At 39.3% G+C, this 12,021-nt stretch overlaps 1 pseudogene; it reads right to left on the bottom strand.

Annotated features, from left to right (window-relative positions):
* Positions 1 to 1,341: 1,341 nt before the first annotated feature.
* LOC103737514 lies at positions 1,342 to 1,762 on the bottom strand (annotated as a pseudogene).
* Between the last annotated feature and the right edge of the window lie 10,259 nt (positions 1,763 to 12,021).

The raw sequence follows: 12,021 nt of genomic DNA, 5'->3' as shown, positions 1-12,021 counted from the left end.
TACTTAACATTTAATTCTATAATCATCTTGCTTTTCCTGTACCTCAGGAAAAAAAGTTTCTACAGTTTCAAAACATAAGATTTTCATTTCAAGACTTTTCTGTTCTGTTATCAGTAGGATTCAAATTCATTTATGAATTTAGTTTTCCAGCCCTTCTCAGCCTCTCACAGAACCATTTTATCTCATGGACATATCTTGGTATGACACACACCTCAGAAAATCTACAATTACAGTTTCTATGTTTTTGGTTCTGTTTTCTACCTCAGCATTTCTAATTCTGATGATCAACATGATAGAGATTTTTAGATAATGAATATGCTCCTTTAAAAGTAAAGATCGTTTGACCTTAGTATATTCAACTGTACTTTTTCACAGTTCTTTTGTCAACTTGGGATACTTTTTTAAAGGCAACTTCTGTGAACTTTCTAACTTTGAAACCTATGCAGATAATAAATCTATTTTTACCATCTGTCTCACATTGTATTATTCAGAAAGAACTTTTCAGCATGAATTTCATGAGATTGAGCAGATGACTAATTCCTATCACATGGTTGCAAGGTGAGTTTCTTAGTACTCTTCCGGATTTCTAGCGATACTCTCTGCTCTGTAGCTCTGCCTCATTTGGGAGGCAGCAAATATTTATCATAGATACAGATTCATTTAAAAAAGCATTTTCACAAGGAACTTTCCAAGTATAGATAATACTGCTCTGTTTCTTTTCTTTTTGTTTCATGGTAAAGATCTATTATTCATTTTGATATAAAAAATAAGTTGATTAACTCCTGAAGTGTCACTTGTTTCTGTACCATTGTAGAGCAGCAGGAGTACCACAGGAATACCTGCTATCAGCTCCAAGGGCATCATACATGCTTTAGAAAGAGCTCATGGCTATTTGATATTTTTACTTACATAATTTCATTGCTCTTTGGAGTCAGTGTGAAAGATGGGATAACTAGCTCCCTCTCTTGATTTTCCTTAAATTCACTAAATCATCACATAATTGAAACATCACATAATTATACTAGAATCTGGTAAAGGTTGGTAAACCAGGCCCCTGGGCCAGTGGTACACTTGAGTTCTAAGACATAGTTCCTTTTTAGTTATAGTTTCAAAAGCGATCATTAAATTCTTGAGGTTTAGAAAGCAGGTGACTGACATGACTGGATTTGTTTAAATGGATCATATTTATCCTAGGAATTCAGGTGACATACTGCTAATGTTAAAAACAGTGCCTGTGCTCGTCACCGAGTCCAGGCAAATCTTCAGGTGACACATTTGCATGAGTCCTCACTGCAGTCCTGGCTGTGGCTCCATTAGATGTCATCTTCTTGATCTGAATGCCTATTGGTCTTTACCAGCCTTAGCAGCCACACTGCTTGGTGAAACTCTGCCACAAAGTCTGGCTCACTGACCTCCAGGCTTGACAAATTCATTGCGCTCCTCCTCAGCCCAACCTCGAAACCACTGATTCCAGAGAAGTAGTTGGCACTCAAAGATACAAGGTGGTTTGTCTGCCTCAGATACATTAAGCTGCTCCAGACCATCCAGCAGTGGCTGCAGGTTTCCTGGCCCCGCCTTAGCTACCAGGTCCTGTAGAAAATGTTCACATTGGGGACCTGATCAACTAGCAAACCAGTGAAGAATACACTTGGTCTCCTGGGAAGTGATGTAAGACACTGGAGGAGCTAGTAATGCTGTCTGGCACTGAAGGTAATGGAGAAGGGAAAGATGATGGCATTGAAGAAGATGGTTCCAGGAGCATCCTCCCCTTTCCTCTGAGGGTTCCCAAAGATCATCAAAGACCTTCAGATCCAATTCCAACTTCCCAAAGTCACATACTTTGGCCTATCTTTCCACAGAAATATTCATCACTTTAAAATTGATCTATAAGCGCTCTTCTAGCAACTCAAGTTAATATCTTTGGAATAATTTTTGTTTATTTTCTTTTACACTTAGATATTATAGGCAAAGATTGTCACCTACTTTCTCAAAATTGGCCCCAACCATATCATAAATCCCTTATTGTTTAAACACTGATGAGGTTAAAGCCATCCTGATCCAATCACTTTTAAACACTGCTGCATGGGGACAAGATTTTAACACATTAGCCACTGGGGGACAGTTCATACTTAAATAACTGTACCCACCTCATGTTTCAGTCTCCTTCCTCTGGGTCTCAATGCACACTTCATTTTCCTCTTGAAAGCATAAACCAATTATATTTCAAGTTACGTGTATTTCCTCCAGTATTGCCTACCTCCTCAGTTAAATTTACACCTTGGTATTTTATTCCTGTTGACATCCAAACTGTTTTTTGAACTGATTAAATTTCTATTTTTATAGATTGGCCAAAATAACAGCCAAATAAGTTAGGTCAATCTTAATTTTTGTTATGTATAACTGGGCAAGAAATGATTAGCAGATGAAGAAATAACCAGCAAAAATGGGAAACTTTTTGCCAACTATTTATCACACAGGTGATTAATACACAGAATACATTAAAAGCTCAAGCAATCAAGCACTCCCCAAAATAATTCAATTAATAAATGCACAAATGAATTGAGCAGATAATTTTCAAAAGAAGTACAAATGACCAATAAATGCATGACACAATGTTTAACATCTTTATCTATCAGCCTAATGAAAATCAAACTATACTACAATTCCAGCTCACCAACTCAGAATGGCTATCATAAATCAAATAAGCTTTACAATAGCAAGATATGAGGAACAAATAACACTGGTGGGAGGGATATAAATTAGTCCAGCAAGCAGGGAACTGAAAAAGGAATTACTATAAGATTCGCACATTGGTTATTTATCCAAAGAAATTAAAATGAGGATGGAATAAATTAGGACCAATCCCAATCTCATTTTAACCTTTTTCAAGATCATATGTCCAAATATAATTGCATTTTGAGGTATTGTGGGTTATGACTTCAACAGATAATTTGGGGAACACACTTCAGGTAATGAGTTCCTCTTATATGAAATGTCTTCCACAGGCTCCGTGTTTCAGCTCGTGGTGCCATTTTGGAAGGTTATGGAGTCTTTTGGATGTAGGACCTAGGTAGTAAGGCCTGAAGATTATAGGCCAGCACTACTGTTGCATCAATCTTCTCTGATTCTTGGTCTGCACAGACGTGAGTCACTCCAATCACCATATGTATATATATATATATATATTCATATATGTATATTCCATATATTATATCATATTTTCCTTGCCATGCTGTACTGTGTCCTTAAACTGTGAGCCAGAATAAATCTTTCTTCCTTTAAGATGATTCTTGTCAGGTATTTGGTCATAATGGTAAGAAAAATGATTAATTCAAGGAGTTGATCCTTGAAAATGGGTAATTGTTATGATAAGGCTGACCATATGGTTCTTAAGACTTCAGAAGTGTGAGGGAGCAACATGGGAGAATTTGGAGCTGTGGCCTAGAGAAGTGCTAAAGTGCTGTAAGCAAAAGCTAAAGGACCATACTGGCAGGAGTTCAGGGCTGTGTGTTAGAAATGTGGGAAGCAAAGTGGTTTCAGAGAAGAAAAAGGATTAAAGTGAACCGGACTAACAGCTATTCATATTATTTCTGACAAAGAATCTGGTTGCATTCTGCCCACATCCTGAAAATCTGAGTGAGGCTGAATGGACTACTTTATTTTGTGGAAGAAATTTCATGACAGCCTAGCATTCATGGTTACTGATCACTACCATTATCCAGGTTTATAGTGAGGAGAACAGCAAGCCAAACAGAAATGTGAAAAAAACTAATGAGAGGGTCGAGCTGTACAACAAACAAGGAGAAATCAAGCTGGTGCTTATTTCTGAGCCTCATCTCTACTGGTTAGATTTCATAATGCTGGATGGTGCTATGCATGCTACCAGAGGAAGAAAACAATCTTCAACCTTACTCAGCCGTGAGTCCTGTGAACTACAATAACAACTGCCCACCAGTGCAATAGTGCATGAATATTATGGATGTAATCAACCACTCTCCAATTGGATTTAAGGTACAATTCATAAGATGGAACCCATACCTGATATTGGTATCAGGCTTATACAGGTCATAGGATATAGGGTGGGCTTAGTATTAGCTTAAGTACAAAAGAGTTAAGAGTTAGTAAACTGACACCTAGTGACTTATTGTTATACCCACAGATTAATGCATCTCTCAACTCTCACCAGAGAAGTTTCCCTAATGTAGCAGATGGAGATTAACACAGAAACCCAAAGTGGCCAATATGCAGAGAACAAGAGGCTGCAGACTGCTTATCCCTGAAAAGGACACCTGTATCAAACTTCTGCCTCCCAAGACTCAAGAATCATTGTAGAAGATGAGGTGGAAAGATTGTGTGACCAACTACAAGGAAGCAGAGTTTTCCAGGCAAATGATCAGCTACTCATAGAAACTCACAGAAGTGGTGAAAGCGTGCACAAATCCTGTGCAAGCTCAAATCAGACAAAAATCTCCGTATAGACATGGGATAGTGGATAAGAAACCCCAACACAGCTTAAGGAATTTTGGCAACTGATAGCTGCTGGGATAGGGAGAGAGTCTCTTTCAAAAATGGGATACTTGGTGGGTTAACCTGGCTCCAGGGGATGGCCACACACTGAAGGATATTTGGGGACACAAATTAGGCCTACAGGCCTTATTACATATAATACATTTAATTGGGTGGGGCAGTAAGAGGAGGTGTGGATAGGGGAAGAGATTTGAATACTAGCAATTTATATTGTATGAAAATCACAAAAATGCAATAAAATATTAAATAAATAAAGTTTTAGACAAAATGGGCACAGTCAAGACATCTGTAATTGTTAAGGAGATTATTATCAATAAAAGGAAACCACAGACTTCACACTGGGACAATAAAAAGGCATCCTTAGGGTAGGACCTGCGGCCAGGTTGTGATAAATTAAATTTGTTTGAAAGGAGAGTGTAATAAAAATACAAAACCTTCAGAATATTCTTCTGGAAAAAAACATGTATGGAAATGTTTTTCAGATTTGGCTGAAAAATCTCATAGATGCTATTGCAGCTGTGGTTCAAAGCTACCAGGCTACATATCAAGCTGTCATCAGAATTTGGAGTCCTCGTCCTGGTTTTGACTTTGTATGCATTCAAGATGCAAAATATTTGGGAACTGTATGGCTTGCATCAAGTTTCTAGAAAGCTTCAGAAGTCAGTAATGTGTAATAGGTTTGTATGTCCTAAGTGGCCATTGTGTGAAGCCGTGATGATGAAATCTAAGTTGTGGTAGAGAACACCAGCTATTCAACACATTAAAAATATGGGACATCTGCCTAGGAAAACTATGGGCACTAAACAAATGTGGCAGAGGACACATGTGTCACAGACAACAGAGGTGGGGGTGAAGAACTAACCATGTCTGTTGGAGCCCAGATGATACTTCTAAGATCCCCAGAAGCTAGACATGGTGCTTGCCCTGCTGGGGTTTGGTCTTGCTTTAGTCCAATCTTTTCTTGCTTTGTTTTCATTCTTAGGAACTGGAATGTTTATGCTGTTATATACTGGAAGCATGCAACTTTTTAAAAAATATTTAAAGCCGCTCAGAGTGAAGGCATTGCCTTAAGTCTTAGAATAGACTCCAGCAGGTACTTGAACTGTAAGACAATGGGAACTAAGCTGAATTGAATTCACTTGCTTAAGATGACCATAAACCTAGGAGGAGTAAGTGTGGTGTTGCAATTTGAAGAAATGTGTTTGGAAGCCTGGTGTGGTGGCACAAGCCTTTAATCCCAGCATTTGGGAGGCAGAGGCACGTGGATCTTTATGAGATCGGGGCCAGCCTGGTCTCCATAGCAAGCTCCAGGCCAGCTGGGCCTTCAGGGAGTCCCTGTATCAAAACAAACAAACAAAAAATTTTAAGTAAATATGTTTGGGGGGACTGGAGAGATGGCTCAGCAGTTATGAGCACTGGCTGATCTTGAAAAAGATACAGCACCCATATGGTGGCTAACAACCATCCCTAATTCCAGTCTTTGAGGGGATTTACAGAGAGCATTGGCTGAAAGGAACACCTGCTCTGAATATAAGCAGCAGCATCCCATGCACTAGAACCCTGGACTGAATGAACAAAAGGAGAAGGCCAGCAGAGTAGCGGCATTCATCCCCCCTTTGCTTCCAAATCTGCCGGAATGTGGGACAGCTCCTGCCAGCACAGCCGGGGGATGCTCTTGCCTTCATACTCTCTCCATCATGCCCTTTCCATCATGCACTCTCCATCACAATGGACTACGTTTCCACAAACCATAAGCCAAAATAAATTTGTCCTTAAGTTGCTTCTTTTGGGTATTTGGTCACAGTGATGAGAAAATAAGTATTTCCTTTCTGAGTCTTGAATTCTTGTTTTATAGAACAGAATATTGGCGTTCATCATTCCCAAAGCCTCTTCACTCTATGGTTTAGATATAATAAGTTACAGATTACTTGTTACACATCATGAACTAAAGCATTTAAAGTAGCAGTACAAGGCTCAAGAAAACTAATATTCATCAACAAAACTGACTGAAATCATGATGCCATTATAATGTTAATGAAGACCACAGATGGGAAATGTTCATTTGCATTTCAAATAATTGTAGCTTTTTAGATGTAGTGAACCAATTCGTAAATTTGCATAGCAGAAAAAGTATATATAATTGTTTTTCTCTTATGCCAACAGGGCCCAGCAGGACATTAAAAGTGGCTGTTAGAATGTCCACTCATGGATGCTAAAAACAGAAATGTTTACAAAAACTGGAAAATGCTATGATACCTTAATTCATCATTTAAGATATAGGAACACATAATCTCACTTCTTGTTGTGTTTTCTGCTTTTCTGGAAAGCTTTTATAGCTAAATGTGTAGGATAGCATATTCTTTTTTCAAAGTTTAGCTTTCTTTACTAATGACCAAGTAGGGGAGAGGCCAATGTTCTCATATTCACGTTGAGAAACCCAAGACAAAATCACCTAAAGTCTCTCCATGGTATATTCAAAGGTTTCTGTAAACTCTGAATTCTAGTCAAGGTCTCAACACAATGAATGTCGTTAATTAGAAATGATCTATACGAATGTACAATAGAAGTGGCCACATATTATTTAAAGCATATGTTAAAAATAAGATTATATAGGTTTCATCCCAGTATAGTGAGTTAAAAATATATATTTAGACAGTGTCAAAAAGTAAACAAATTTAATGAGAACATCACCCCATCCTTCAATTCCTGCTACAGAAAATTTTGATGGAGCTGGTCTATTTGCATTTGGCAATTGACAGAACTATGAACCTTATATGCCTTGGGACCTTGGACTCTACCTGAGCCCATCATTTCCAGTAACTTTGGATGGTTTGATATCAATCTCTCTGTTGCTAGAGATTTCCTATGTTTCTCACAAGGTAAAGAATGACAGACAATAAGGCCAGAGAGATGGCTCTGCAGTTAAGAGCACTGGCTGTTCTTGCACAGGATCTAAAGTTCAGTTCCCAGAACAAACAAGCTAGCAACCATCTGTAACTACAGTTCCAGAGGACTCAATGCCCTCTTTTACCTCCATGGGCATTGTATGCATGTGGTGCACTTACATGTATACATGTAAAACACTCATGCACATAAAATGAAAATAAATGGAGCTCCCTGACCCTGTCTCCTCTCCTAGCGTGGGCACTGGCCCATTTCTTCTCTTGGCACCCCAGATGTCTGGACTACCCTCTTGGCCCAGACCCCCCACTGCTTCCTTATCCTTTGCACCCAGACCAACCTAGTTCCTCATTCTAGTCCCCTGGAGCCCTCAGCCTGGTCCATCCCTCACCTTTGCATACCTGAGACCAGCTTTCATTCCTGGCCAGCCCAACCCCCAACTTCCTAAGGCAAGCATCTTTCTTGGTTAAGTTCAACCATGCCCACAGGGCCTTGACTCCCATAACCTCATTTGCCCTCCCAGCACCTCCACCCTGTCTCTCTTCCTAGTGTGGACACTGGCCCATTTCTTCTCTGGACTATCCTCTTGACCCAGAGCCCCCACTGCTTCCTGATTCTTTGAACACTGACCAATCCAATTCCTCAGTCTAGTCCCATGGGGCCCTCAAAGCATGTTCCCTCTACCACCTTGCCTTTGCATGCCTGAGACTAGCTTTCATCCCTGGCTGTCCTACCCCCAACCTGGATTTAGGAGACCAGCCTCAGGAAGATAAACAAGAATGACAGACCCTTAGCCCAGTTAACCAAAAGAAAGAAAGAGCACCTCCAAATCAACAAAATTGGAGATGAAAGGGGAAACATCACAACAGACAGCAAAAAAGATCCAGAACATCATAAGGGAATACTTTAAAAACTTATATGCTACTAAATTTGAAAACCTAAAAGAAATGGACAAGTATATAAAAGAATGGAAATCACCAAAACTAAACCAAGAGATCAACAGCTTAAACAGACCCATAAAGCATAAGGAAATTGAAACAGTAATACAAAACGTCCTGACTAAAAAGATCCCAGGACCAGATGGATTTACAGTAGAATTCTACCAGACATTTAAAGAGGATGTATGTCTGATACTACTTAATTTATTCAGAAATACAGAAATGGAGGGAGAACTTCCAACTTCCTTCTATGAAGCCAACATCACTCTAATACCAAAACCAGGTAAAGATACAACCAAAAAAGAAAACTATAGACCCATATCCTTAACAAAATACTTGCAAACCGCATACAGACACACATCAGAAAAACCATCCACCATGATCAAGTAGGATATATTCCAGAGATGATGGAATGGTTCAATATACATAAGTCAATAAACATCATAAATCATATAAATGGACTCAAAGACAAGAACCACATGGTCATCTCAATAGATACAGAGAAGGCCTTTGACAAAATTCAATATACACTTATGTTCAAAGTCCTAGAGGGAATTGGACTGGAGGGAACATACCTCTATACAATGAACGATGGGCTAAGGAGCTGAGCAGAGAGTTTGCAAAAGAAGAAGTAAAGATGGCAAAGAAGAATCTTAAACAGTGTTCAACATCATCAGTAATTAGGGAAATGCAAATTAAAACCACTATAAGATTCCATCTTACCTCGATCAGACTGGCTAAGATCAAGAGAACAAATGATACCAACTGTTGGAGAGGATGTAGGGAAAGGGGAACACTCATCCACTGCTGGCAGGATTGCAAACTTATTCAACCCCTATGGAAAGCAGCATGGAAAACCCTTATAAAACTAAAAACAAACCTACCATTTGACCCAGTTATACCACTCCTTGGCATATACTCAAATTACTCATTCTATTACAGAGATATTTGTACATCCATGTTTGTTGGTGCTCTTTTCACAATAGCTAAGAGATGGAAGGAACTTAGGTGTCCCTCAACTGATGAGTGGATAATGAAAATGTGGTACATTTATATGATGGAGTTCTACTCAGCAGTCAAGAAAGATGAAATCATGAAATTTGCAGGCAAATGGATGGAACTAGAAACTGTTATACTAAGTGAAGTAACACAGACTCAGAAAAACAAATGACATATGCTCTCCCTCATATGTGGATCCTAGCACCAAATCCTTATAAATGAGGATATATCCAGACACAGCTACAGGAACAAGGATAATGAAAAGGAACCAGGGAGGTAAAGGTAAATAAAGAACCTGAGAGAGAAGAACAGTAGGAAACAGGTGTTAGTAAGGGAGATATGGATAAAAATGAGGTTATTTAAATGGGAGGGGAGGGGTGTTATACAAGGAACCTTGGGGATAAAAGGAAAGAAGGAGCTCAAGAGAGGTGGGACCATAGGAGAAGGATATCATTAAGGGAGAAATGGGAAAATTGGGGGCACTTTAAATGGGGAAACCATGGTAGAAGGGTTAAACAGTTAGAGACATAAATAATTCCTAGCTTGTTTTAAAAAACCAGACGGAACCATATTAGTCCAACAACCTACTGATAAATTATACATACAAGTTCAAGGAACAAAATATGTCTAGCCAAGTTTTTTTCTGAAAATGTTTGATTTTTGCCCAAGCTTTATCTACATAGTGCATGATAATTAAAAGTACCAGACTGGTGGACCTAACCTTCTTGGATGTTTAACAGCCATACTTTGAGGCCCATACTAATCTGGTCAGAGGGATTTAAAGAAAATTTTTTGCTCCTTGCCCTCCAAGGTTGACTAAGTTCCAGAGGACTATGGAGCATTTCTCAAAATGTCCTGTAACTGTGGCGAGTCACCTGTCCTCCTGTTCAGGGAGGCCATGGAGATGCCACCAGATGGACTTGAACAAGTGTCCAGTCTACAAAGAGGAGGGTCAACACAGAGGAAACATTTCCTCCATGCTTCCATGTGAAGCCAGCAATGGTTGAGTAGGACCTTTGACTTATCTTTGCATAGATGGAACTGGTAAAAGAACAGAACCAGGGGCTCCTCCCAAGCCCATGTGATCCCTGAGGAACAGATCCTCAAACGACATTAAGAGTAAAAATAAATTGGTTTATCTGGGCCAACTGCATGGTCTTAAACACCCAAAACGAAAGTATAACCAAAGACTAAAGGTATCAATATAATCCTTTAAGAGTCCATGTGTACAGCTAAAAGCTACATAACAAGAAACAATGCCAGACAGGAGATACCTTCCTTTGAGTTGTTGGCCAGGTTGCCCAAGGGACTCCCAGGCAGTAACCCAGCATGGAACTGGGAAAATGAACATCAGGCCCCAATCTTATCTAAAAGAATTTTGGCAACTGATTGCTGCTAGATGAGGAAGAGCTGATCTTCTTAAAACAAAGGACTCTAGATAGGCTGACTAGACTCTGCAGATGGCCTTGCACTGGGAAATGGCTGGGGGCACTGACAACACAGTGGACAGTAACATGGATGAAAGAGTATATGGGCTCCAGTGTGGGGAATCTGTGGGAGGGTGCCATTTAGGATGGGGGTATAAAGATGAATAAGACTGTTTGGAATTTTCTGTATGAAATACATACACACAAAAAAAATCAATAAAAAAGAAGAAAAACAAGAATATTAAAAAGTTAAAATAGTAAATAAAAAAAATAAATAGATAAATCAATAAAGAATGACAGACAAGGACCAGGGAGATAGCTCAACAGGTAAAGCATTTGCTGCAAAAAACCCAATGTTGTCCTCTGATCTTCACACATGGGCCATGACACACCTGTGCCTACACTCCACTCTCACACAAACATCATATACCATCCCACACATGTAATAACCATAAAAATTTTAAGAACTAAATGGAAATAATTTGTTTCATTGAAAGGAATGATAGGCAAGGGACCAACAATGTGTTGTGAAGGATGGAGATATATTTGAGATGAACACATATAGGAAATCTTATATCCTAGTACCGAAGGAGTGTACATCCTCACTGAAGTTTCCAAATTGCTTATATGAATTTGAAAAGAAGAGAGAAAGGATTCTTTTCTTGCATGGCCTTTTCCTGAGGTGCATTTTCTTCAGGTGTATAGAATTAATTTCTAAGGAAAAATTGCATAGATTTTTGGAATAGAGAGAGCGTACTGTCTAACACACACTCTGGGTTATCTCTGCCTTTGCCTTTATAGATTGTTTAACAGAACTGTAGAAATAGAAGCTAACTGTAGAAAATTGATAGTAAGAAGAATGATTTTCTGTGCCTATAAATACAGACTGTGTTCAGGATAATTACATTAGTCATTTCTTTGTGGATATTGACCAGTTTTGGTAGCTTAATATCTTAGTTTGTTCTTCATTGCTGTGACAAAACACTCTGACCAATATCAACTTGGGGAGGAAAGGGTTTATTCAGTTTACATCTCCCAGGTCACAGTTCATCAGTGAGCCCAAGGTAGGAACTCAGGGCAGGAACCTGGAAGCAGAAGCTGGAGCACAGACCATGGAGGAATGTGGCTTACTGGTTTGTTCCCCTGGCCCCTGCTCAGCCTGCTTTCTTATGCAACACAGGCCCACCTGCCCAGGGGTGGCACCACCCACAGTGGGCTGGGCCTTCCCA

Source organism: Nannospalax galili, unplaced genomic scaffold (assembly GCF_000622305.1).
Source record: "Nannospalax galili isolate Female #2095 unplaced genomic scaffold, S.galili_v1.0 scaffold171, whole genome shotgun sequence".
Lineage (NCBI taxonomy): Eukaryota > Metazoa > Chordata > Mammalia > Rodentia > Spalacidae > Nannospalax > Nannospalax galili.
The sequence above is the reverse complement of the archived record's forward strand: the minus strand, read 5'-3'. Positions and strand labels throughout refer to the sequence as shown.